This window comes from Ambystoma mexicanum, chromosome 5p (assembly GCF_040938575.1).
Source record: "Ambystoma mexicanum isolate Mex_15411 chromosome 5p, UKY_AmexF1_1, whole genome shotgun sequence".
NCBI lineage: Eukaryota > Metazoa > Chordata > Amphibia > Caudata > Ambystomatidae > Ambystoma > Ambystoma mexicanum.
In genome coordinates, this window is record NC_090930.1 from 1,259,334,544 (window position 1) to 1,259,358,999 (window position 24,456).

Genomic DNA, 24,456 nt, shown 5'->3' on the forward strand with positions numbered 1-24,456 from the left:
TAGATAGATTACATATTTTTCTCAGATGCTTTGATTCATTTGATTAGTACATTTCAATTTATCCTGAATAGGTTAAGTGACCATGTAGTCAATAGATTTTGTTTAAAATTGATACCGAAGGTTAAAGAGAAAACCATTGGACATCTTACCACGAATAGGTCTGGTAAAATACTACATTGGATGATCAAAAATATAGAAAACTATATGTGTGTGAAAAATTGATGAAAAATCATTGGCCTTCTGCCATTAAGTGGGTTCAAGATCTAGAGTGGATATCTGAAGAGGCGACATGTTTTTGCTCAGAAAAGACAAACAGGTTAGGCAAAAAGTTATTTTGATAAGAACATTTTTGATAAAATTATAGCAAAAGGAAAACAAGTTTCTGTAAAGAGATAAGACAAATCAAAAATGAAGGATTGCAAGAGTCATTGAGATCCACAAAGATAGCTAATCGGAAACCAAGGTATAAGAATTTTATTAGAAGAAATAAAGCCTCTACATTTGGCAAAAATTGGTTTCTGATGCGAAATATGATTGAGAGGGATGGATTTCTGCCGCTTTTGGAATATGCACAAAGAAAATACCATAAAGAGAGGCGGGAGAGCAAAGGAAATCAATTGTACGACTGAACATCATTCAAAAAATCACATTACACAATTATATTGCAAAGAGAATAGGTCTGGTAATATACTACATTGGATGATCGAAAATATAAAAAACTATATGTGTGTGAAAAATGTATGAAAAATCATTGCCCTTCTGGCATTAAGTGGGTTCAAGATCTAGAGTGGATATCTGAAGAGGCGACATGTTTTTGCTCAGAAAAGACAAACAGGTTAGGCAAAAAGTTATTTTGATAAAAACATTTTTGATAACATTATAGCAAAAGCAAAACAAGTTTCTATAAAGAGACAAGACAAATCAAAAATGAAGGATTGCAAGAGTCATTGAGATCCACAAAGATAGCCAATCGGAAACCAAGGTATAAGAATTTTATTAGAAGAAATAAAGCCTCTACATTTGGCAAAAATTGGTTTCTGATGCGAAATATGATTGTGAGGGATGGATTTCTGCCGCTTTTGGAATATGCACAAAGAATATACCATAAAGAGAAGCGGGAGAGCAAAGGAAATTAATTTTACGACTGAACATCATTCAAAAAATCACATTACACAATTATATTGCAAAGAGAATGTCGTAGACACTCATAGGGCCCATCAAAAATGTCCCCACAATAGTATTTTGTGGGATGATAATGAGATTGAAAGATTCATTTCCAAACTAAAGCCATATAGAGCACCGGGCTGGATGTAATTCCCAACTTAGTATATAAAAAAAGATCTGGGCTATTGGGTCAAAAAGATGGGACCAATATATTCCACTATTGTAATTACAGGTTTGATACCAACTAGCTGGAAAGCCTCTATTTTAATCCCTATATTCAAAAAGGGAGCAAGAGAAAATCCTAATAATTTTAGACTGTTAGCTATTACAGATGTGTGTGCTAAAACCTTTGCAAAACTCTGCTCCTAGACATACATAAATGAATACAAAATAACAACATGCTTTCCAACTAACAGAGTGGATTTGTATAAAATATGGGTGTCTTGTCCAACCTTTGGATGTTGTCCTTTCTGATTTGTGATTCTCTGAAGAAAAAAGAAGAAATGCTATGTATATCCTTCGTCAATTTTAAAGCAGCATTTGTTACAGTGGATTGCAATCTGCTATGGAAAAAGTTAAATATGCGGAATATGAATCCAATGATGTTATATTTCATAAAAGAACTCTATACTAATACTAAAGTACAGATTTGGCCGGACCAACAGGGCACCTTGAGTGATTCCATAGATACAAATTTTGGTATGAAACAGAATTGCCCTTTGGCACTGACATTGTTTGATCTATATGTTTCGGACATGGGTTCCCACCTGTAAAAAAAAGTTATGATTTTGCTCCAAAAATTGGGCAGCAAAATATTGGTTGGTTGTCTTATGCCAATGATACCTTATTAATAGATAGGATGAAGATTGGTCTACAAAAGAGTGTAGACACTCTAAGTGCCTACTCCTTGAAGAATAGCTTGCACATATACCATCAGAAAAAAAACATAATGGTAATAGGAGCAGGTAAATGAAAAGATCCTAAATGGAAATGAAAAATCAGCAATGAGACAATTTAGGTAGTAAGATCTTATATCTACCTGGGGATGAATATCTCTGATTCTTAAAACAATTGTGAAATAGAAAGCTATATCTATGAAAATAGAAAGAAGATAGTTGACAATATTGAATTTTATAAAAAAAATAAAGCTGATTTCTCATTGAGGGTTTCCTGAAATTATATAAGACTTATATAATACCTAGTTTCTGTTATGGATTAGAAATATACACAATGAAAGCAATGGTATGGATAAAAGAGGTTGGAAGTACACTCTGGAGAAGAGTACTTGTATTATCCAAAAATTCCATGATTGAATGTATACATTGCAAATTGGGAATTATATCACTAACCATGCAATGCAAGATTGCCAAGGGATATTCTAAATTCAATTGTTAGGTGGCAATATGTGAAGTGATTCCATTCTTACTAAATATGTGTCGATGTTAAACAACTGCCAACCTGAGAATACTTTGTTTGAATCGGTATCCAAAGTTAAAAAGTTATTTACCGAAATAGATTTAAACTATCAGAATATATTACCTATCTCTGATAATGAAAAAAGACTGCTAAAATGTGCACACACATGGGATAAAGCTGATGGTATGAGAATACTTGGAAAATAAAGAAAATATATGTTATTTGTTAAACAGAGCTTCCAAGTAGATAAATCTGTACATATCTGATTAATCACTTTAACTACAAGTTTAGAAGATTTATGTTATTACTTAGACTGTAACTACTATCCACGCTATCCCATATTGGAGAATGGCAAACAAATTGTGTATGATAGGCAATTATCTTGTCTGTGCGGTAGTGTGATAGAAACAGCCAGACATTTACTTACAGAATGTATTACATTGAAGGAGGTACATGATAAAGGCTTTTTTCAATTTAAGATGTCAAATTGAAAATGATCAATCTGATTAAATATGGAGTTTCTTGTACTCAGGCCAGGGACGCCATTTCACCAAAATGCCAGGGGTAGCGAAAGTGACAACACATGACCCTTGACCCCCTGATGAAATCACAGGAAAACCCCATCCCGAAGTGATATCGCGGAAAGCGATGGAACACGACCTTTCACCCGTTGACAAAACAGGACGTGTCATCACATAGCATTGTACACTATGAAAAATATGGTTACGATATCATTATAATGTGATGTACATTTCATACAAGAATGGATCGCTATATGTATCATTAAGATCAGTGTGTAGAGGCCCATATTACCAAATGACTGTGAATGCAAGCAGACGTCCATGACCAAATGGTAATGATGTGTTATTATATAGCGCTTACGCTTCAGTGCTTTATATAGAAAAAATATACACCCAATATCACCCAAAATGTGTTGGTACTCATTTATCGACCTCAGAAGGATGAGAGGCTGAGTTGAGGCGTTTAAGAACAGACTAACTCAGTGACTCACCCCCTGAAGTGTGCCTGAAATAAACCTTTGATGAGTCTAGCAATTATTGTATAGAATTCCAGAAAGACACATTATTTGGTATTCCTATTCTTTCTTATTTATGATCAGTGCTGAAAGTGTTAGACTTGTGGCACACCTGTTCTTATTTTTCTTCTTTTTTTTAAGGGACCTGAACAAGAAAGACAGCCACTCCAGAAGTAAAGAGCCACATGGTGCTGGCCACAGCTGGCATTTCAAAAAAAATAAGAACACTTTTTTTTAGAGGTCGCAATGGAGACCACAGAGGTCACAAGGGAGGCCTCAGAGGTCGCAGTTGCAACCTCTAGTGAACCCTAAATGACATCCTTGACTCAGGCAAAAACATTATCTTGAATTGTACATTATATATGATATGTGGATTGAAATTGTAAAGAGATTATCTATGACATGCAATCCAGGTTTTTAGAAAAGTTTTGAGATTTGTATTAAGGATTAATATATATGAATTTTAGATTTATATTAAGGATGTATATATTAGAAATTGTGGCAGTTCATTTAATGTTTTCCTATTTTTATACATTTTGTAAATGTTAGCTCTTTTATATAATGCTGTAATTGTCTGGTTGACTTGGATGTACTTTCTAAAAATGGATTGATTGTTTTATATCTTGCATTTAAAGTTTAATGTTTATTTTCCCAAATGTGTTAAAAGGTTTAATTAACCAAACTAACACTAAATAAAAAAAATAAAAAATAAAAATTTATTAAACTGCTTGAAGTATTGTTCTGCAACACATTAGGAACTGCAGTTTTGCTTTTTTGAATCCAACTAGATTCCATATTGATTATATGGATCAGCAAATGCCAGATCTCTTACACTAGATTAAGCAAGAGTTGAGTTATTAAAGGGAATGACAGCATGTGGCCATAAATTATAAATACCCCCAACTATACATAAAAAAACTGTTTGTTGACTTACAGTAGGGCGTAGTTTATCCAGTAGATTACATATAAAAATTGCTATATAAAAGGATTTCATATGCACAAATAAATGATATTGCTAATCCGTAATTGGGCAAATGAGTGAGTAAGGTCAGAATAGTTACTTCTCAGTATCCAAAATCTGTTAATTACTTTAGCCACAGCAAATACCATTTTTAGATATAAAGTATACCTGTGGAAAACAATTCTATCAAATTTTACAAACATTGGAATTCACCATTATGTTGTACCTACTTCATGTAAGTGGCAGAAGAGTAGAAAATGAGGGGATTGATCTTTGCCGTTCAAAATTGCTTGGGGAATGATTCTGCTAATATCTGGTAAATGGGAAGGGGATGGATTTCCCACCTAAACCCAGTGGAGATAACTTTAATTGTGAATGGTTTAACCGTATCTAATTTTCTCATTTCAAGCAATGCAAATAATTCTCATAGGGCACAATTTACAATGCACTTACCATTGGGATTGTGCCATTGTAAAACCTTTTTTTGTAAATCAAGCCCATTCAATGTAGTATCCTGAGTCTGGTGGTATTTACTCACACACAATTAAAGCTGTTTTAAGTCTGCAGATCCTTCAGTGACTAAGGATCTAGATTTTTTTCCAACAATAAATGAGACGAAAGATATACACAATAATTTTGACAAATTGAAACTGCTGATTGTTGGAAAAACCAACAGATCCATGGGTCTACGCTTAGAAACCTCTGGGTATTAAGCGTGTTATAAATAACCAATTACAATTACAATTAGGGCCTGATTTACAACAATGTTTTCAATGGGACTTTCCCATGTTACTTTTTTTGTAAATCAGGCCCTTAGAGCAGGCCCAGCACTGGTTCAGCAGCAAGAAAGGTGGTGGCCAGGAAGAGGCTCAAAGTCAGGCATGGAATCCAAAAACATCACAGAGATTGATAATGTATTTGTTGAATTTATTCTTCATAGCTGACATTTGTTAAATAAGTACAAATCTTGCAGTTTAGTATGTTTTTAATGACAGGCAATATTTATTTGTTGTCATACTACATTTTCACCTTGTTTTTTGCAACAAGTATTTTCCGTTATTAAACATCGGATGAATGTTATTTTATTGTTACTTGCAATATAACTGAAATATACTTATTTCAGGATTTAGATCACACAGTGTTCCTTTTTTTATATTACAAGGCCTGCAGAAGCACCTCTGTAGTTATGCTTAAGTTGCTCAACTCATAGAAAGAACACTGTTTGGGTGGTTTATAACTTTGCCCCCCCTGAATGAATCCTCACTGCACTTTGCAGAAAAGTGTATGGAATGATCATGTGAAGTGTTGTGCGGTTTCTTCACGGGGGGCAAAGTTATTAGTGGGTACCAACATTTTTGAAACCCTCATAGACACAATGGGAAAAAAAGATGTTTGCAAAACTTGCACCAGGAGTGGTGGCTTGGTCTCAAAAGCATGCTTTTGTACATTTGATGTAAATCCGTCCAGTGTATTTTTTTTTTAAATGGCCAAAAAGTAGGGCAAAACAATTAGTGATATTTGGGTCCGGTCCACAGACTAATTTCCTGATTTGTAATTTGCGGAACACATTTGGACCAATTACGGTGCAGATCAATGTCGCAGAAGACAAAAACGCACACTGATTGGAAGTTCAAAAACATGAGGTGTGTCAGATTTTTTGAAACAGTCACCATGTTGGATCCGCAGACATCGCTGCAGACCACAGACAGCGTGGTGAGTAAAAACTCTGGAAAACATATGTAGGGTTATATTATGGCCAAAAGAAGGACCGGGAAGGGTAGGGGAGTGGGAAAATGTTGAAAGGGAGCTGTTTGATAGGTGAAAAAAGCAGTGCAGGTTCCACCGACTTTCTGTCATTTTTACTGTCCACGAATGTCATTGGGAATTTGGCAGTTGTATGGGTAAGTAGACAAACTATATGTGTTTAGCACTCTACACATATTCCGGTACCAATTACAGCAGGAACACATTTCTACTGCAACTTCCCCATTAAACCATGTTTATGTAATGGAAAACGATCTTAGTGACTCAACCACAGTTTTGGATTCAGTGGGGCTCAATGGAGCATCAAACCCTTCTTGCTATGGAATCTGCAACCAGGAGACAATAAACAGGACTTCCCAGTAATTCTTCTCCTGTCCCCATCCACCCTGTCATGCTACCTGCCACTTCTGTTCTGCAGTGAGGACAACCCAAGACCCCGAGAGGATTCCTCAAGTCCAAGCCAGGCAGCAGCATAACCTATTCTTCAGACCATCAATGTCTTGCATGGAACCACTCCTTTGGTTTAAAGGGAATCGCCAACACTATTTGCCTCGGACAAGAGGTGAGCTTCACCAAAAAACCCTTGAACGAGAAGGAAAGCATAATCTGATCCTTCTTTTATGCATTACTAGTACCCCCGCCTTCTCCCTAAACCAGAACAGCAGAGTCTTATGCCACATGCAGCAGTAGAGCTTGAGCATGCAGTTATTTTGTCTGGCTCTAAAACCATATGGGAAACATCAACTTAAAATACCTAAGGAAAATGGAAGGAATAAGGACCTAGAAGCTAGACATTTCCAGGGCTTACACCCATTTAAATGTAAAGAACGAAGAAATCAATAAAATTAGGGGAAAAAGCTGCTGAGGTAAAATGCCAAAAGGGCATGGCATGAATTAAAAATGGGCACTAGTGTTTTCAAAGCACCTTCCCACTACATTTGGAAATACATATTCTATCACCCAATGAAATTGCTACAAAGCAACACCTGGCAACTTCAGCTAATCAGGAGTAAGTATGTGGCCCATGCAGAATAAAGGAGGATCTGTTCCCACATTAATGGAGAGAAAAGGCGGGAGTGCAAATGAAGTTTGGTGAGTTGTGAGACCAGAACCAGCTGAAATGTCAGCCGGTATGGAAAGCCTCATGTGGTCAGAGTCTTGGATAAACAGCAGCAGTCATGGCACTTAACCTCTAAATGGTGAGATCACTGCATTCCTTGCAGAGTGAGATATTTGAGGGGTGAGATTTAGAAGAATGATGAGGGTTTTATTCCAGTTTCTGGGGGAGTGCAGAGTAAAACTAGACCCAGTAGTTCAATTCAGATTTTTCACTGTAATTTGAGGTCTATATTTGCCACCTCTATGGTTGTCCTGTGTTGGTTTCTGGTTCCAGTGTACAAAGGATTATTCAAATATCAAGTATCCCAGTACAGGAGAATTATCTTGTGCTATGCCTTATTACTTTCCAGGTACATTAAAACTGGTTCTGTTGGCTAGAAGATTCTAGAAACATAGTAAGATGTCTTTTTGGAGCAACTACTACACATAGAGCCTAATTCCCAGAATGTTTAGTATGGAGCAAAGTGACTTTGCATTGCAAAAATACACTTTGCAACAGGTCTAATTCACAGAGTGGTGCAAAGTGTATTTTTTGGTGCAAAAGTACTCTTTTCACTAAGTGCACACTACTTTGTGCCGTGTATGTGAATTATGTGAATTAGGCTCATTTAGCGATGTGCAAACAGTACTTTTGCAGCACAAATTCACTGTGCTCTGTTCTGTGATTTAGACCTAGTGCAAAGTCATTTTGCACCATGCTAAATGTTCAGTGAATTAGGCACATAGTGTGGCATGACCCCTGTTTTTTCCATTCTACAGTATTTATAATGAACATCTGTAATCTTGGCCAAGATGCAAAGTACGCCTAGACACCTAGCCTTGATGCTTTCGGATACAAAGCAAACACTGAAAAATAATGTTTATGTTGGCTCAAACACTGCTCTGATCACAACAGAAGGCAGAAGAAACAATAACTCACAGAACAATGGCAGGCATCTTGGAATGGCATTTTCAAACACTGTTTTGGCAGGATAAACCAACACATATCATATATATATATATATATATATATGACCACTGTGCACTGCTAAGAGTAACACCCAGGACATCAAAGATGACATCACAAATGTCATTGATGACATCACTGATGACATCACATGTGTATGTACTTTTCATGAAATATGTGTACAAGGGATTCTTATTATAATGTTGCGAAACAAGTGTCAAGGATCATTGCAATAAATATCATACCCTAATTAGTGCATTGAACGATGCATTGATATAAATAGCATTCTATTATGGGGTTCTATTTAGTATACTAAGCTACTCATACAGAAACATAACATTGTGTGCAGCGTACAAGATGAAGGTATAATATTCGTAATGTTAATGTGTTGAATAATGAAATGATAATTGCTTTCTTAATATCTTGTTGTGTACTGTGAAATATGTAATAAGTAGCTAATAAAACATATGTATTACATAAATGCATTACTATAGACAAAACACAAAGACACAAGAACACATACCAATATGGGTATATACAGGGAAAGTGAAGTTAGCAAAAAAGCACAAGTAGTAGCAGAGACCATTCATAACTTAACTGATTATTTTCATGCAAATAAATGATTGCTCTGTTTCAAAGCTTCTATTTACAATATGTATATGTATCACTTGATGTGATTGGACCCTAAGGAAAGTAGTGTGAGTACAATGTATACAAATATGACCATATACAGGGAAAGTACAGCCATAAAAAAACAACAGAACTATCAGAAAGTTCTCATAAGTCTATTGATTATCTTTATGCACAAAAAGGATTGCTGTCTTTCAAGCTTGTGTCTTCCCGTATGTATATGTTTCATATGATGTGACTGGACTCTAAGGGAATTACTGTAAGAACCTACTTGAAGGATATGTCTACAAATAAAATACAATTTTTAGTTTCTGACTGTTACTGAAGAAAACCATGTGGCCTAGATATGTCAGCAAAACAAAAAAGAGTGAGCCAGACATGTGATGTCATCAGTGATGTCATCAATGACATTCGTGACGTCATCTTTGATGTCCTGGGTGTTAGTTTTAGAAGTGCATGGTGGTGGCACGAGTTATGGTTGCTTAGCTTACCATAACTGGCGAATTTCAAATGTTTTTCGGTTTTACTTGGAACCATAACGTCCCTTTAACAAAGTTTTTTCACTGAATTTCATAGGTTTTTAGTAGCGCAACTTAACCATAACGTCCCTTTAACAAAGTTTTTTCATTGAATTTCATAGGCTTTTATTAGTGCAAATTAACCATAACGTCCCTGTAACACTTTTTTTACTGAATTTTATATGTTTTTATTAGTGCAACGTCACCATAACATCCTTTTCAATAGATGAAGACCACTAGCATCTTAGGTCCTCAAAGTGGGAACCCCGGGTGGTAAAAAAAAAGATTTTCCTTCCTACACCGGGACGCCAAAGGTGTCCCGGTGTAGGAAGGAACATCTTTTATCAAGATGGCCACCATGGAAAGGGAAGGCGGGGTGTATAAAGAGAACACAACAGGGCATGAGCAGGGGGTGGGGGGGCAGGGGAGACACATGGGCATGAGCTGGGGGTGAGAGGGAACAGGGCACAAACAGGGCATGAGCAGGGGGTGGGGTGGAAAAGAAAGGAAAGACGGGGCATGAGCGGGGGTGGGGGGAACACGAGAGAGACACGGGGCATGAGCAGCGGGTGGGGGAACAGGGGAGACACGGGGCATGAGCGGGGGGTGGGGAGGAACACTAGGGAGACACGGGGTATGAGCCGGGGGTGGGGAGGAACACGAGGGAGACACGGGTATGAGCGGGGGGTGGGGAGGAACACGAGGGAGACACGGGGCATGAGCGGGGGGTGGGAGGAACACGAGGGAGACACAGGGCATGAGCGGGGGGTGGGGGGGAACAGGGGAGACACGGGGCATGAGCGGGGGGTGGGGGAAACAGGGCACACACGGGGCATGAGCAGGGGGTGGGGGGAACAGGGCACACACGGGGCATGAGCGGGGGTGGGGCATGAGCAGGGGTGGGGGAATAGGGCACACACGGGGCATGAGCGGGGTGGGGGGGAAAGGAGAGAGACAAGGGGCATGAGCGGGGGGTGGGGGGTAAAACGAGGGAAACACGGGGCATGAGCGGAGGGTGGGGGGAACACGAGGGAGACACGGGGCATGAGCAGGGGGTGGGGGCAACAGGAGACACACGGGGCATGAGCGGGGGGTGAGGGGGTACACGATGGAGACACAGGGCATGAGCGAGGGTGGGGGGAACACGAGGGAGACACAGGGCATGAGCGGGGGTGGGGTCAACAGGAGACACATGGGGCATGAGTGGGGGGTGAGGGAGTACACGAGGGAGACACGGGGCATGAGTGGGGGTGGGGGGAACAGGGCACACGGGGCATGAGCGGGGGTGGGGGGAACAGGGCGCACACACTGGGCATGAGCGGGGGGTGGGGGAAAGGAGAGAGACACGGGGCATGTGCGGGTGGTGGGGGGAACATGAGGGGGACACGGGGCATGAGCGGGAGGGGGTGGGGTTAACACGAGGGAAACACAAGGCATGAGCGGGGGTGGGGGGAAATTGAGGGAGAGAGGGGGCACGAGCAGGGGGTGGGGGCAACAGGAGACACGGGGCATGAGCAGGGTGCGGGGGGAACACGAGGGAGACATGGGGCATGAGTGGGGGTGGGGGGTAACACAAGGGAGACACGGGGCATGAGCGGGGGTGGGGAGTAACATGAGGGAGACATGGGCATGAGCGGGGGGTGCAGGATGGAAACCCGGGGCATGAGCGGGGGGGCTTGGGGGTACAGTACAGAGACACGGGACATGACCAGAGGGTGGGGGGGCAACAGGAGACACGGGGCATGAGCGGGGGGTTCATGAGGGAAACACGGGGCATGAACGGGGGTGGGGGGGAAAAGGGGAGACACGGGGCATGAGCGGGGGTGGGGGAACAGGGGAGACACGGGGCATGAGCGGGGGGTGGGGGGTAACACAAGGGAGACACGGGGCATGAGCGGGGGGTGGGGGTAACAGGGGAGACAGGGCATGAGCGGGGGGTGGGGGGTAACACAGACACGGGGCATGAGCGGGGTGGGGGTAACACGAGGGAGACACGGGGCATGAGCGGTGTATGGGGGGTAACACAAGGGAGACACGGGACATGAGTGGGGGTTAACACAAGGGAGACACGGGGCATGAGCTGGGGTGGGGGGTAACACAAGGGAGACACGGGGCATGAGCGGGGGGGGTGGGCGGAACAGGGTACACGGGGCATGAGCGGGGAGTGGGGGGAACAGGGGAGACACATGGGGATTGAGAGGGGGGTGGGGGGAACAGGAGAGACACACGGGGCATGAGTGGGGGGTGGGGGGGAAGGGGAGAGAGACACGGGGCATGAGCAGGGGGGTGGGGGGAACAGTAGGGAGACACGAGGAATGAGCGGGGGGTGGGGGGAAGGGGCGAGACACACGGGGCATGAGCGGGCGGTGGAGGGAAAGGGGAGAGACACACGGGTCATGAGCGGGGGGTGGGAGGAACACGAGGGAGACATGGGGTATGAGTGGGGGGTGGGGAGGAACACGAGGCAGACACAGGACATGAGCGGGGGGTGGGGAGTGTTAAGCGGAAACCTGTGCAGTTCCCTCTGGGACCACTGCAAAAGATTTAGGACTACAGGTGTTTGGCACTAAACCCACTTGGTAGCAGTCTGTACCACACAGATTCACTTGGTAGCTGTAGCTGAGCAATCAGACTTCCCTCAAGAAGAGTTAGGCAGTATGTGGAGTATACAACATACGGCAATTCTACACAGTAAGACAAGCAAACACGCAACAAGGCTTCGGTGTAAAGATATAAAGGTATTTATTTATAACAACACATCTATGGAAAACACTCTGGCACTAATATGGCAAACAATCTTCGATCACAGTTACTATTCGAAGAAAACGATCAATCCCCCTAACAATAGTTTGACAAGTCTAGGTTCACCGGCATCACTTATTTGCAGACAGAGGTGTATGCTTTAACCTAGGTGGTATTCTAGTATTTGTTAGGACGGGAGAGAAAAATAAGGCAGGTTATGAAGTCAACTCGGTATCAATACTTTTCGGACAAATGCAAGGCAAGTAAGGCAAAGTCTACTGCAGATCACAAAGTTCAGAGGCCAGGCCCACTCGAAGAGAGGCAAGGCGATATGTCCCAAAAAGTGTCTCAGTGGAAATGCGCTTCCAGTCTTAATCGCAAAAGTGTTATGGAAAGATTGGACAGGTTCAGAACAACACGTTAAAGAAAGCTTGGAGGCGACCCAATGGAAAGGAGAGGATTAAGACACCTCACTCGATCCGACAGAAAGGGAAGCCAGGCGGACACGGTACCTTGTTTGTGGAGAGACAGCTCCGGCGGGGGCAGTTGTTCCTGGTGGTGGATGCACGTCAGGTCTTTGCCAAGAGTAGAGATGATCTCGTCGTCGAAGAAAAGTGAAGATCGTGGCACCACCAGGGAAGAGACCAGCCGCGGAGTGCTCCGTCACAAGGCACCACCTTTTGGTCGTGGTACAGGGGTAGTGGCTATCTGGTTGCCGAGGTGCTCTGCACGGGCAATTCGACCATTGCGTTCTGGAGCGAAGAAAAAGCAAAGGGGACTGGTTGTTCCCACCAGTCAGGGGAAGAGACTCTCTGGCAGGGAGATCTCCTCTGTCGTCAGGAAGTCGTGAGTCGGTTCAGCAGGGCTCCACCGGAGGTGTCGTCATTGCAGGTCGGCTCAACTTTACCCTCGTCGGATTCTTATGTCCTGTGGCGACTTCTGAAGATCCAGTCCCAAAAGCCCTGCTTTTATGCAGAAAACCCCCATTCATTCAGCCTAGCTGTCAATCAAAACACGCTAAGTGGTGAGCGGGGTGGCTCACCACTTGGGCCAATCACACCAGAGTGCGACCGGAGTTGGCAAGGCAACTCGGTCCAGGGTGCCTAAACCCCCTCCCACACCCCTGTGGTAACCCAGACAGAATGGCACCACTTTGGAGAGTCTCTGTACAGAAGCCCGCCAAAAGTGGACCAAAGGGCTCAACCTTTGGTTTAGGAGTCACAGAGACGAACACAGACGCCTTTTTAAAAACCGAGTTCTGGCAGAAAATACCATCCGATAGACTTATTTAAGATAAGTAAACCGGTGGTATATTAGAGATTAACGAGAAAAAGTATCAATCTCCAACAATGGGAAGAATCCCACAGGGTTATGTTCGGGGTCGAACATAACAAGTAGTTTCCACTACCACCAGCCAAAACTCGACGAGGGGGGACGGGACAGTGCCCCCTCGAATAACAGACCCAGGAGTAATCGAATTACCCCTACTAGCACGTCCACAATAGGATGGTCTGTACTAGTCCTGTTAGTAAATTTAGGTCTAGTAAATCCAATGGTGACTTTACATGCCCGGGGAGACAGTAGTCAGTCCCCGGGTATGGAGTCTATGATGGAGGTCCGCTAGGACGCCCCAGTGCTACGGCACGGAGGGTGCAGTGTAACACACATAGCAAAACATATGAGACCCTATGGAGTAAAAGACCCCATAGCCCATAGAACACATTGACATTCAAAGGAATTACACACATTCATGTCCAAGAGTGGGAGAAAAAGAGTCTCACTCTTGGCAGGATGGAAAAAACAAACTCCAGAAATCCAACAAAGCTGCTGGGGGACTCACTAGGTTAGGAAATTCAGCCTAAACATAGAATTCTCCCTAACACTCGCCCCCCAGACTAAGGGACAGGAGGATTTAATCCATTCCTGGATGAATCTCATACCTCTAGTCGATGACATACATCCTAGAGAGACCATCAGCATTTTGGTGGTGACACCCTGACCTGTGTTCAATGGGTTCCAAGGTTTTCCTTTGTAAGCTATATGACCTACAAACCTTCCTAGGAACATTGGTCTTTTTAAGTTTATAGGGGATCTGGTTGACCAGTCCCTCAGAAGTTGATACAACTACTGAACCTATGATAGGCTTTTTCAAGGAGTCCTTATAAGGAAACTCCTTAGATCGAGAGGGGCCACCAGTGGTCTTTCCTACCTCTCTGTTGAGAGAAGGTTGAGTTTTAGGCCTCGTGGTTGGAGGGGATGGAGCTAAGCAAGGTACATGCTGCTCCTTCCTCTGAGATCTTACCTTACCTACTTTAGGAGTTTCCCCCTTAAGTCTAGGAATTGGGTTGGAGTCTTCTGTGGAAGGTCCAACAGTCTGAAGGTTTTTGGCCTTAGACTTTTCTTTTCTGGTTTTCCACCAGCACTGAGAATTACCAGTTCTCTTAGGCCTAGTTAGGGTTCCAGTAGGTCTATCCACCTCTTCCTCAGAAGCAGGGGGAGTCACAGACTCTATAACTGGGGGAACAATGATGGAGCTTGGTTGGGGCTCCCCTTTCCCTAACATGTTAGCCTGAAATTTGCCTGGGTCAGAGGTCAATTTACCAACACCAGGGCTTGTCGTGGGGTTCTCAGTAGAGGTTCCCACAGGCTTAGAGTGGTTCCTTAAGGTGGCCTCCCTAGCCAATTTGGTTTGGTTCTGTTTCTCCATACTGGGAGGCCTGGGGGTACTGGATACTACTCCTAGAGTTTTTAGATCATTACCCAACACGACTCTCCCAGGCACCTCAGTCTGAACACTGACAGGAATCAACACTGTCATGTCATTACACTGAATGAGGGCAGGTAGAATTGGAACCATTAGGACAGGGCCTCCAGACATCTTAGCGGGACCTTTGGGTGCCTTAGCAACATCCTCAGGTCTGAAAAAGCTTTCATCCACTACTGTTCTGCTGGCCCCAGAGTCTCGCCTGGCAGGAGTATCCTGGCCATTGACAAGAACACTGTCCACATAATAACATTTAGAGTTTTCTGGAATAGAGTCATACACACTCCTATTCTGATTACTAACCAGATTCATTGACTCTACTGATACACTTGCGTGAAGAACCCAAAGTTCTTCATCAAAGACTTCAAAGTGAACACTAGTCATTTGGACTTCCTCCTCAGGAGTGAAGGCCAAGGAGACCGTGCTGACCCCAGTAGGTTTACCCTTACATTTTGGATCTCCTTTGATATGGTCAGTTGCCCCACAGAGATAGCATGTTCCAAATGCTCTCTGGAATGGTGGCTTGCTCTGACCTCCTTCTGGTTTGTGGCCAGAAGGTACACTATTCGGTTGGGGTTTTCCCTGGGGTTTACCCTGGTTATTTTGTTTGGGGCCCTCTGGGGAATTTGAGTTATTCGAATTCTCCTTTGAGTCTTTTTTAGGCTGTTTTCCCTCGTCCTTTTTCTGAGTTGCCCCAGAATCCTTATGAGTAGCCCTGTTGGCAACCCACAAGTCAGCAGCCTTAGCCAGCTTCCGGGAATCCAATTCCTTCGAATCAGCCAAGTGCTGTCTGAGCTCAGGAGAACAGGCATCATAAATCGACTCCAACATAAAAAGATTCTTCATACCCTCATAAGTGTTCACTTTGTAACCCTTAATCCATCCCTCTAAGTTTTTCAACCCTTCACTCACCCAGGTAGCCCAAGGGGTACCATCATGCTTTTTGAGGGTTCTAAACCTCTTAAGATACTGGGAAGGGGTCTTCTCGAATCTAGCTATCAAAGCTAGTTTCACACTTTCGTAATCCGTGTTATCCGCCTCCCCCAACTCCATTACCACATCAGTCGCAACAGGGGGGAGCCTAGAGAACAACCAGGGAAGTAAATCATTCCCGGTGATGTCCTGGAGCCCATGATTGTACTCAAACAGTTTTAACCAATCTAACACATCCAATCTCGGTTCATACATACCCACTAATTCCTACAGCATCCGGGGTCTTTTGGGACTGGAGCTCTTAGAGGAACCAGAGGAGAGAGAAGCATTTTCTACAGACAACTTTTTCATCTCTAATTCGTGATTAAGTTCTATTTCCCTGAGCCTTAGCTCAGCTTGCTTCTGCTCAGCCTGGGCATTCATCCGTCTGAACTCGAGCTCTTGGTTTCTTTCAGATTGAGCCAAGAACTGTTTGTATTCTAACTCGAGCTTCATTTTTTCAAGTTCAAAATAAGCAGGGTTACATGTGGGACCTGGTATGGGCCCCGTAGGTACAGCTGGCAAGGCAGGTAGAGGAGCAGGGGAGACAGTTTCGTTAGCCTCTCCTTCCTCGTCAGCCTCTTCATCAGTAACATCAGAATTATGATTTAGATCAACACCATCACTGTTATCTACATTTGCTGGAGAACTTGATTCCTCTGAACCAGTACCCAGACTTTGGTTTTCCAGCAATCTCGCTATCAGTTCTAACTTCTTGCCTCTTACAGAAAGATTCTCTTGCCTACAGAGAGCTCGTAAACTCTCAGTAGTTTCACCCGACAAGGACTCTTGACTGTAAGCTTCCATCGTAGACATGTTTTTGAAAGTTGCTTTTTTTTTTTTTTAGTGCTAAGCTTTGTGGTTAGTTATCCTAAAGTGTCGAAAAGCACTCTAAACTGTATACTCGATACAAATCCCACCGCTGTACACCAGTGTTAGGCGGAAACTTGTGCAGTTCCCTCTGGGACCACTGCAAAAGATTTAGGACTACAGGTGTTTGGCAGTAAACCCACTTGGTAGCAGTCTGTACCACACAGATTCACTTGGTAGCTGTGGCTGAGCAGTCATTCTTCCCTCAGGAAGAGTTGGGCAGTATGTGGAGTATACAACATAGGGCAATTCTACACAGTAAGACAAGCAAACACGCAACAAGGCTTCGGTGTAAAGATATAAAGGTATTTATTTCTAACAACAGATCTATGGAAAAGACTCTGGCACTAATATGGCAAACAATCTTCAATCACAATTACTATACGAAGAAAACAATCAATCCCCCTAACAATAGTTTAACAAGTCTAGGTTCACCGGCATCACTTATTTGCAGACAGAGGTGTATGCTTTAACCTAGGTGGTATTCTAGTATTTGTTAGGACGGGAGAGAAAAATAAGGCAGGTTATGAAGTCAACTCGGTATCAATACTTTTCGGACAAATGCAAGGCAAGTAAGGCAAAGTCTACTGCAGATCACAAAGTTCAGAGGCCAGGCCCACTCGGAGAGAGGCAAGGCGATATGTCCCAAAAAGTGTCTCAGTGGAAATGCGCTTCGAGTCTTAATCGCAAAAGTGTTATGGAAAGATTGGACCGGTTCAGAACAACACGTTAAAGAAAGCTTGGAGGCGACCCAATGGAAAGGCGAGGTTTAAGACACCTCACTCGATCCGGCAGAAAGGGAAGCCAGGCGGACACGGTACCTTGTTTGTGGAGAGACAGCTCCGGTGGGGGCAGTTGTTCCTGGTGGTGGATGCACGTCGGGTCTTTGCCAAGAGTAGAGATGATCTCGTCGTCGAAGAAAAGTGAAGATCGTGGCACCACCAGGGAAGAGACCAGCCGCGGGGTGCTCCGTCACAAGGCACCACCTTTTGGTCGTGGTACAGGGGTAGTGGCCATCCGGTTGCTGAGGTGCTCTGCACGGGCAATTCGACTACTGCGTCCTGGAGTGAAGAAAAAGCAAAGGGGACTGGTTGTTCCCACCAGTCAGGGGAAGAGACTCTCCGGCAGGGAGATCTCCTCTGTCGTCAGGAAGTGGTGAGTCGGTTCAGCAGGGCTCCACCGGAGGTGTCGTCGTTGCAGGTCGGCTCAACTTTACCCTCGTCGAATTCTTAGGTCCTGTGGTGACTTCTCAAGATCCAGTCCCAAAAGCCCTGCTTTTATGCAGGAAACCCCCATTCATTCAGCCTAGCTGTCAATCAAAACACGCTAAGTGGTGAGCGGGGTGGCTCACCACTTGGGCCAATCACACCAGAGTGCGACCGGAGTTGGCAAGGCAACTCGGTCCAGGGTGCCTAAACCCCCTCCCACACCTCTGTGGTAACCCAGACAGAATGGAACCACTTTGGAGGGTCTCTGTACAGAAGCCCGCCAAAAGTGGAACAAAGGGCTCAACCTTTGGTTTAGGAGTCACAGAGACGAACACAGACGCCATTTTAAAAACCGAGTTCTGGCAGAAAATACCATCCGATAAGTAAACCGGTGGTATGTTTGAGATTAACGAGAAAAAGTATCAATCTCCAACAATGGGAAGAATACCATAGGGTTATGTTCGGGGTCGAACATAACAAGTAGTTTCCACTGCCACCAGCCAAAACTCAACGAGGGGGGACGGGACAGTGCCCCCTCGAATAACAGACCCAGGAGTAATCGAATTACCCCTACTAGCACGTCCACAATAGGATCGTTTGTACTAGTCCTGTTAGTAAAATTAGGTCTAGTAAAGCCAATGGTGAATTTACATGCCCGGGGAGACAGTAGTCAGTCCCCGGGTATGGGGTGTATGATGGAGGTCCGCTAGGACGCCCAAGTGCTACGGCACGGAGGGTGCAGTGTAACACACATAGCAAAACATATGAGACCCTATGGAGTAAAAGACCCCATAGCCCATAGAACACATTGACATTCAAAGGAATTACACACATTCATGTCCAAGAGTGGGAGAAAAAGAGTTTCACTCTTGGCAGGATGGAAAAAACAAACTCCAGAAATCCAGCAAAGCTGCTGGGGGACTCACTAGGTTAGGAAATTCAGCGTAAACAGAGAATTCTCCCTAACAGGGAGGAACACGAGGGAGACACAGGGCATGAGCGGGGGGTGGAGGGGAACAGGGGAGACACGGGGCATGAGCAGGGGGTGGGGGGAACAGGGCACACACAGGGCATGAGTGGGGGTGGGGGGACGGGGCATGAGCAGGGGGTGGGGGAATAGGGCACACATGGGGCAGGAGCGGGGGTGGGGGGAAAGGAGCGAGACAAGGGGCATGAGCGGGGAGGGGGGAACACGAGGGAGACACGGGGCATGAGCGGGGGTTGGGGGGTAACACGAGGGATACACGGGGCATGAGCGGGGGGTGGGGGGAACACGACGGAGACACAGGGTATGAGCGGGGGGTGGGGGCAACAGAAGACACACGGGGCATGAGCGGGGAGTGAGGGGGTACACGATGGAGACACAGGGCATGAGCGAGGGTGGGGGGAACACGAAGGAGACACAGGGCATGAGCGGGGGGTGGGGGCAACAGGAGACACATGGGGCATGAGCGGGGGTGAGGGGGTACAAGAGGGAGACATGGGGCATGAGCGAGGGTGGGGGGAACAGGGCGCACACACGGGGAATGAGCGGGGGTGGGGGGAACAGGGCACACACACGGGACATGAACGGGGGTGGGGGGAACAGGGCACACACATGGGGCATGAGCGGGGGGTGGGGGAAAGGAGAGAGACACGGGGCATGAGCGGGTGGTGGGGGGTACACGAGGAGGACATGGGGCATGAGTGGGAGGGGGTGGGGTTAACACGAGGGAAACACAAGGCATGAGCGGGGGTGGGGGGAACACGAAGGAGACACGGGGCATGAGCAGGGGTGGGGGGAATAGGTGAGAGACACGGGGCATGAGCGAGGGTGGGGGGAACAGGGCACACACATGGGGCATGAGCGGGGGGTGGGGGAAAGGAGAGAGACACGGGGCATGAGCGGGTGGTGGAGGTACACGAGGAGGACATGGGGCATGAATGGGAGGGGGTGGGGTTAACACGAGGGAAACACAAGGCATGAGCGGGGGTGGGGGGAACACGAAGGAGACACAGGGCATGAGCGGGGGCAACAGGAGACACGGGGCATGAGCAAGGTGTGGGGGGAACACGAGGGAGACACGGGGCATGAGCGGGGGTGGGGGGTAACACGAGGGAGACACGGGGCATGAGCGGGGGTGGGGGGAATAGGAGAGAGACACGGGGCATGAGCGGGGGTGGGGGGAACACGAGGGAGACACAGGGCATGAGCGGGGGGTGGAGGGGAACAGGGGAGACACGGGGCATGAGCAGGGGGTGGGGGGAACAGGGCACACACAGGGCATGAGCGGGGGTGGGGGGACGGGGCATGAGCAGGGGGTGGGGGAATAGGGCACACATGGGGCATGAGCGGGGGTGGGGGGAAAGGAGCGAGACAAGGGGCATGAGCGGGGAGTGGGGGGAACACGAGGGAGACACGGGGCATGAGCGGGGGTTGGGGGTAACACGAGGGATACACGGGGCATGAGCGGGGGGTGGGGGGAACACGACGGAGACACAGGGTATGAGCGGGGGGAGGGGGCAACAGAAGACACACGGGGCATGAGCGGGGAGTGAGGGGGTACACGATGGAGACACAGGGCATGAGCAGGGGTGGGGGGAACACGAAGGAGACACAGGGCATGAGCGGGGGGTCGGGGCAACAGGAGACACATGGGGCATGAGCGGGGGTGAGGGGGTACAAGAGGGAGACATGGGGCATGAGCGAGGGTGGGGGGAACAGGGCACATGGGGCATGAGCACGGGTGGGGGGAACAGGGCGCACACACGGGGAATGAGCGGGGGTGGGGGGAACAGGGCAACACACGGGACATGAACGGGGGTGGGGGGAACAGGGCACACACATGGGGCATGAGCGGGGGGTGGGGGAAAGGAGAGAGACACGGGGCATGAGCGGGTGGTGGGGGGTACACAAGGAGGACATGGGGCATGAGTAGGAGGGGGTGGGGTTAACACGAGGGAAACACAAGTCATGAGCGGGGGTGGGGGGAACACCAAGGAGACACAGGGCATGAGCGGGGGTAACAGGAGACACGGGGCATGAGCAAGGTGTGGGGGGAACACGAGGGAGACACGGGGCATAAACAGGGGTGGGGGGTAACACGAGGGAGACACGGGGCATGAGCGGGGGTGGGGGGTAACATGAGGGAGACACGGGCATGAGCGGGGGGTGCAGGAGGGAAACACGGGGCATGAGCGGGGGGGTGGGGGTACAGGACGGAGACACGGGACATTACCGGAGGGTGGGGGGGCAACAGGAGACACGGGGACATGAGCGGGGGGGTACACGAGGGAAACACAGGGCATTAACGGGGGTGGGGGAAGAGGGGAGACACGGGGCATGAGCGGGGGGTGGAGGGGAACAAGGGAGACACGGGGCATGAGCAGGGGGTGGGGGGAACAGGGCACACACAGGGCATGAACGGGGGTGGGGGGACGGGGCATGAGCAGGGGGTGGGGGAATAGGGCACACATGGGGCATGAGCAGGGGTGGGGGGAAAGGAGCGAGACACGGGGCATTAGCGGGGGTGGGGGGTAACACAAGGGAGACACGGGGCATGAGTGGGGGTAACACAATGGAGACACATGGCATGAGCTGGGGGTGGGGGGTAACACAAGGGAGACACGTGGCATGAGCTTGGGGTGGGGGGTAACACAAGGGAGACACGGGGCATGAGCGGGGGTGGGGGGAACAGGGCACACGGTGCATGAGCGTGGGGTTGGGGGGAACAGGGAAGACACACGGGGCATGAGAGGGGGGTGGGGGGAACAGGAGAGACACGGGGCATGAGTGGGGGGTGAGGGGAAGGGAGAGAGACACGGGGCATGAGCAGGGGGTGGGGGGAACAGTAGGGAGACACGGGGTATGAGGCAGGGGTGGGGGGGAAGGGGCGAGAGACACAGGGCATGAGCGGGGGTGGAGGGGAAGGGGGAGAGACACAGGGTCATGAGCGGGGGGTGGGGGGGAAGGGGAGAGAGACATGGGGCATGAGCGGGGGATGGGAGGAAGAAGAGAGACACACGTGACATGAGCTGGGGGTGGGGGGGAAAGGAGGGAGACACAGGGCATGAGCGGGGGTGGGGGGAATGGGAGAGACACATGGGGCATGAGCGGGGGGTGGGGGGGGGAGAGACACGGGGCATGAGCGGGGGTGGGGAAGGGAGAGAGACACAGGCATGAGCGGGGGGTGGGGGGAAGGGGAAAGACACTAGGGCATGAGCAGGGTTGGGGGGTAACTCAAGGGAGACACGGGGCATGAGCAGCGGTGGGGGTAACACGAGGGAGACACGGGGCATTAGCGGGGGGGGTGGGGTAACACTAGGGAGACACGTGGCATGAGCTCGGGGTGGGGGGTAACACAAGGGAGACACGGGGCATGAGCGCGGGGTGGGGGAACAGGGCACACGGGCATGAGCGGGGGTGGGGGGAACAGGGGAGACACACAGGGCATGAGAGGGGGGTGGGGGGAACAGGAGAGACAAGGGGAATGAGTGGGGGGTGGGGGGAGGGAGAGAGACACGGGGCATGAGCAGGGGATGGGAGGAAGAGGAGAGACACACGGGACATGAGCTGGGGGTGGGGGAAAGGAGGGAGACACAGGGTATGAGCGGGGGTGGGGGGAAGGGAGAGACACATGGGGCATGAGCAGGGGGTGGGGGAGAGAGACACGTGGCATGAGCGGGGGGTGGGGGAAGGGGAGAGAGACACAGGCATGAGAGGGGGTGGGGGTGGGGGGAAGGGGAAAGACACACGGGCATGAGCAGGGGTTGGGGGGGTAACAGGGGAGACAGGGCATGAGCAGGGTGTGGGGGTAACTCAAGGGAGACACAGGGCATGAGCAGGGTGGGGGTAACACGAGGGAGACACAGGGCATTAGCGGGGGTGGGGGTAACACAAGGGAGACACGGGGCATGAGTGGGGATAACACAAGGGAGACACAGGGCATGAGCTGGGGGTGAGGGGTAACACAAGGGAGACACGTGGCATGAGCTGGGGGTGGGGGGTAACACAAGGGAGACACAGGGCATGAGCGCGGGGTGGGGGAACAGGGCACACGGGGCATGAGAGGGGGGTGGGGGAACAGGGGAGACACACGGGGCATGAGAGGGGGGTGGAGGGAACAGGAGAGACACGGGGCATGAGTGGGGGGTGGGGGGGAAGAGGAGAAAGACAAGGGGCATGAGCAGGGGGTGGGGGGAACAGTAGGGAGACACGGGGTATGAGCAGGGGTGGGGGGAAGGGGCAAGAGACACAGGGCATGAGCAGGGGGTGGAGGGGAAGGGGAGAGACACACAGGTCATGAGCGGGAGTGAGGGGGAAGGGGAGAGAGACATGGGGCATGACTGGGGGATGGGAGGAAGGGGAGAGACACACGGGACATGAGCTGGGGGTGGGGGGAAAGGAGGGAGACACGGGGCATGAGCGGGGGGTGGGGGGAAGGGGAGAGACACATGGGGCATGAGCGGGGGGTGGAGGGGAGAGACACGGGGCATGAGCGGGGGGTGGGGGAAGGGGAGAGAGACACGGGGCATAAGCGGGGGGTGGGGGAAGGGGAGAGAGACACAGGCATGAGCGGGGGGTGGGGGGGGAAGGGGAAAGACATACGGGGCATGAGCGGGGGTGGGGGGAAGGGCAGGGAGACACAGGGCATGAACGGGGGGTGGGGGAAGGGGAGAGAGACACGGGGCATGAGCGGAGGGTGGTGGGAAGGGGAGAGACATGGGGCATGAGTGGGGGATGGGGGGAGGGGAGAGACACACAGGGCATGATCGAAGGGTGGGGGCAAAGGGAGAGACATGTGGGGCATGAGCGGGGGGTGGGGGAAGGGGAGAGACACGGGGCAGGAGTGGGGTCTGGGGGGTAACACAAGGGAGACACGGGGCATGAGCGGGGGGTGGGGGGTAACAGGGTAGAAAGGGCATGGGTGGTGGGGTAACACAAGGGAGACACAGGGCATGTGCGGGGGGTACACGAGGGAGACACGGGGCATGAGCGGGGGGTGGGAGGGTAACACACGGGAGACACAGGGCATGAGCGGGGGGTGGGGGGTTACACAAGGGAGACACGGGGCATGAGCTGGGGGTGGGGGGTAACACAAGGGAGACACAGGGCATGAGCGGGGGGTGGGGGAAGGGGAGAGAGACACGGGGCATGAGCGGGGGGTGGGGGCGGAAGGGGAGAGAGACACGGGGCATGAGCGGGGGTGGGGGGGAAGGGGAGAGAGACACAGGGCATGAGCGGGGGGTGGGGGGGAAGGGGAGAGAGACACGGGGCATGAGCGGGGGTGGGGGGAAGGGGAGGGAGACACGGGGCATGAGCGGGGGGTGGGGGGAAGGGGAGAGACACACGGGGCATGAGTGGGGG